This window comes from Gadus chalcogrammus, chromosome 6 (genome assembly GCF_026213295.1).
Source record: "Gadus chalcogrammus isolate NIFS_2021 chromosome 6, NIFS_Gcha_1.0, whole genome shotgun sequence".
In the NCBI taxonomy this organism is placed as follows: domain Eukaryota; kingdom Metazoa; phylum Chordata; class Actinopteri; order Gadiformes; family Gadidae; genus Gadus; species Gadus chalcogrammus.
Genome location: NC_079417.1, coordinates 3,581,955 through 3,586,954, shown reverse-complemented (window position 1 = coordinate 3,586,954; position 5,000 = coordinate 3,581,955).

Sequence of the window (5,000 nt, the reverse complement as noted above, 5' to 3'; positions counted from 1 at the left end):
TTACGAGATACCGGACTGAACTAATTACAGACTCTAAACAACCAAACACGGATGCGTGGACGTATGTATTTCGTGTGTCTGAACGCAGAGCCGTAGTCGACCCCCGGAGGCATTGCCAGACTCCTCCGGTTCCTCCCCGCGTCTCCATGCCCACGGATCTACCACGGCTAGCCTTCCCTCTCCTTTCTTCCTTCACACCCCCCCCCCCCCCCACCTCCATCCTATATATTTTAAACCCAACCCTTTGTGTACCCCACTCCCCCTTTCCCGTACAAAAGCCACATGGTGGGTCTGCTTCTAATCTCCACATTCTGGGATCTCCATTTGTTTTGCTTGTCCAGGGACCCCACAATGCTGTTTCCAGGACCCAGGACCCACTCAGCGCAGATTTAATTAGATAAGGCGAATGGTGGAAGGGGCTCTAGAATTGAAATTGGACATGGGGGGCTGTTATTGGTTGGGGCCTTGGCACCCTGCGAGTCTGGGGCAACAATGCCCCTCGCACCGAGAGGGGCGAAAAGGGAAAAGACCAGGATCTAGAGTGTGTATGAGAAGCTGGGAGATACATTTCCCCTATAACTCACTCACACACGCAAACACGCACGCACGCACGCACGCACGCACGCACGCACGCACGCACGCACGCACGCACGCACGCACGCACGCACGCACGCACGCACGCACGCACGCATGCACGCACGCACACACACACACAGTGTGCGACTGTACCAGGGTCCTATGCCACTAACCATTACACGAGGGACCTCAGCGAAATAGTCTAGAATATAAGCAGCACGGCTGCCAATGTATGTCCACCGGATGTATTGAGATATTCTCTACTTTAACCAAACTGCTTTCATAAATGAGAATGACCTACTTCAGTCGGAGGCACAGGTAGCTTGTTTCATCGATGAACTTTTTATTCTACCGAATGTGCTTTTGCCCTATTGAAACCTCGTCAAATCATGTGAGATTATAAACTATTTTGATAGGCAACCGGCAGACAGATTGGAACTCTGCAGGAAGGTTTTGTTTCCTAATATTCCCTCTGGAGTCATATGTGGACAACCTTTGTTCTCTTGAGACGCAATATGGCATAGCTTTGTACGACTTTAGCTTCAAGATTAAAACACGTTATCGTAATTTCGTAAACAAATTGATCAGGATTCTCTCTGGTGCCGAAAGATACATCTACACACACACACACACACACACACACACACACACACACACACACACACACACACACACACACACACACACACACACACACACACACACACACACACATACAAATACTTTACAAAATATCTTATCACAAAGACCAAAGTGCACGTTCATGCAAGATGCTCTTTGGCAGAATCGGCACAACAATGTGAGTTGGACAAATTACACAGAGCGATTATCCAATGTCCAATAAAGTACAATGATATGTTTGATGAGGGCTGTGCCGGCCCGTGTTCCGGATTGTACCATTTCAAATTGACAAGAATGCCTCTTCTGCTCATTAACGTCAGATGAATTGAGACTTGCGGACGACGACGGCCTGTTTCCGTGCCCACTGTCAGCCCACCACAACAGCCCCGCCCTCGTTTCTGTCCCCTGATTATTATGTAAATTACAACGTTGGATTCAACATCAAAGAAGGATGTCAGGGTGACCGAGCTGCGTGTCTAGAGGAGGCACCGAGGTTCCTCCTTCACATTGAGCAGAGCATTTTCAGAAGAACTATTATTCGAAAATTACAGTGCGAAAGACTGGGAGAAAAGTCCCCCGGAACGGACGGGAAGCTGAGAACAAAGGCTGAGGAATCAGGAGACAAGGTTGGAAGGAATGAAGGTGCATCAGAGCGTAGGAAAAACCGCAAAAGAACGGGATACGGCCCGTGTTTTTTTTTGGAAACGCGGCAACAAGTGTTGCCTGGTATCAATGACCCCGTCAGGAAAGCCGCCATTAAGCCACCGGAGCTGATGGAGTGCTTTCGCCAGGGTCCTCCTAAGTAGAGGCGCTGTTCAGCGGCCGAGGAGAGTTACATACGGCACGATTCACGTGGATCCCATTACCAGGCACGGTGCGTCCTAGATAGCCACTGAGATTATTGGTTCAGAATTGGAATCTTCCGTTTGATCAGAGGGAAGGAGTGAATTTGGAAGGCTTTCACACAGATGAAAAACAAATACGCACACGCACACAAACACAGACACACACACACACACACACACACACACACACACACACACACACACACACACACACACACACACACACACAAATAAACACACACACATGATTTCATCGGCGTAAACATAAATAGTTCCTAACTTGTTTGACATCTACTTTGCATCGCTCCGAGGGACCTGCTAAGTGGTTCCTAGCGATGCAACGTCCAAAGGGCATGCTAACATGGGAAGGTATCAATTATTCACATGCACTCATTGTAACGTGATCCAAATGATGTTTGTGTCGAACATCATACTGCGCTGGTAATGGTTTGTTAAAAGCTCCCCCAATCTCCGTCTCTGTTTTCTGATTCTTCTCCTCTGTTTTCTCTGTCCCGTCCGTCTTCTAGAGATATATGTTCTTGTTCGTCGAGCAATCCACATGTTCCACTTGAGCCTTTTGTAAGGGCTTACAGCAAACTGATGTTACATACACATGCATATGCACTTCATGCGGTTGCCAAATATAAGAGCTCCTACGTATGTCCACTCTTCCTGTTCATTTTACATTTTTGTTATTTTTTTTATATGGAGCAGGTGACAGCCCTGAACTCGCCTTCTAAATATTTATGATGGCATTTATAATGTTTCAGTTGCCCTTAATGGTCTTCCAGTGTTTTCTTTGAGTGTGACCTAGGTGGACTGAGTTTATAGTAAAAAAAAAATAAAATAAAAAAATCTGTTAAGCTTTTAGATGTTGTAACATTTAGCACATGACAGAGAACTCGATACTCACAGTTTCCCTCATTATCGATGTTCTGGTGTCATCGTATTCGTTCTGTTGTTGTTGAACAAAGAGAAGGAAAAACATTTAGGAGAAAAACCGCAGCTTTGTGTTTGAGCAGATGGAGTGGACGTTGGCCACGGTTCTCCCAGGGATGGAACCCAGTCTGCAGCCGACCCAGGTGCCTGTTTATCTTTGAGCTTTATTAGATGTTGATGTTGGCCATGCAAAATAACCACTTTGTTTCAACAGAAGAGATTATTTTGAAGGAAAGAAATAGCAAGTGTGTGTGTGCGTGTGTGTGTGTGTGTGCGTGCGTGCGTGCGTGCGTGCGTGCGTGCGTGCGTGCGTGCGTGCGTGCGTGCGTGCGTGCGTGCGTGCGTGCGTGCGTGCGTGCGTGCGTGCGTGCGTGCGTGCGTGTGTAATGTGTTTGGGTGGTGTGCATGTTTGTATTGCTGTGTTTGGAACAAGAAAGAACAAGAAAGCGAGAGGGAGACAGAAGAGAAATTAAGAGGGAGATGCATGAAGAGAAATGAAAAGATAGACGTGGGTAAATGAAGTGAGAGAGACAAGAGGATACGTGCAGTGGTGGTGGGGGGGTGTGTTTTGTGTTTTGCTTGGACTCCATCAACAGCGTAAAGTAAACGTGTTCTTCAGAGTTGGGATCAAGCGAGATTTGAGATTTTAACTTTAATACCACAATGTTTGAAACCACCACCCCAGCGCAGCTTCACACTTTTGATTTGGTTACCATGTAAGGTGTGGTTGAAAGTCAACCTTTGAATTCAAGAATGTTCCATGCTCTGTGGTTCGACTTTTTGGAGTGTTGCTTTGGAGTGTGCCGGTGGAGTGACACGGTTTGCAGATGGGGTGACACAGTGAGCCGGTGGAATGACGCAGTGGGCCAGTGGAGTGAGGCCGTGTGATGGTAGAGGGACGCATTGTGCAGGTTGAGTGACACAGTGTTCAGGTGAGGTGACGCAGTGTTGCGGTGGAGTGATGCAGTTTCATATTTTTGTTTCATTTGCGCTTTTCTGACACTAGCACAAACAGACATGATTTAAAAAAGACCGACAGACCTGATTTCAGACCTACCAAGGGGCCGACTGTATTCAGACATTGAAAGCCTGTTGGAAAATCAAAACAATGATTTGTGTTGGATAAATGGATCGACGGCAGATTTTAATAGCAGGGTACAATGGCTACTAACTGAAAAAGCGTGCGTGAATATCACATATATACCTGTATCCATTTCTTTTTTTTAACGTAAACATAAAATGTTTAGCTTATTATAGTTGAGGATTGTAACTTTATTTTTATATGTTTTACCATATCACATCAGATGTGATCTCATAAAATCTCATAGCTTCAGAGAACATAACAAGACGAGGCATCTTACTACGTGAAAGAGCACAACACCACAGAGAGCTTGGCTTTCCCCAACCTGTCCTGATTTTGTTTGTTTTTTCTTTGTGTGCTTGAGTGAGTTTGTGTATGTGTGTTTGTGTCTGTGGGTGTGTGTGTGTGTGTGTGTGAGAGAGAGAGTGAGAGAGTTTTCAAGAAGGAGGGTGAGAGAGAGAGAGAGAGAGAGAGAGAGAGAGAGAGAGAGAGAGAGAGAGAGAGAGAGAGAGAGAGAGAGAGAGAGAGAGAGAGAGTGAGAGAGAGAGAGAGAGAGAGAGAGAGAGGGAGAGAGAGAGAGAGAGAGAGAGAGAAAGAGAGAGAGAGAGAGAGAGAGAGAGAGAGAGAGAGAGAGAGAGAGAGAGAGAGAGAGAGAGAGAGAGAGAGAGAGAGGGGCAGACAGACAGACAGACAGACAGACAGACAGACAGACAGACAGACAGACAGACAGACAGACAGACAGACAGACAGACAGACACAGGGGGAGAACACAGTGTTTCCCCTGCACACCAGCTGGCTCCGACCGTGCCAACACGGAGAAGCCTCGAGTTGTTTTGATTTGTGCATATGCTTGTATTTATGGTGCATGCTCACTACATGTGTGTGTGTTGGAGGGAAGATGCCTTTCGGTGAGTGAATGTGTTTATGTGTGTGTGTGT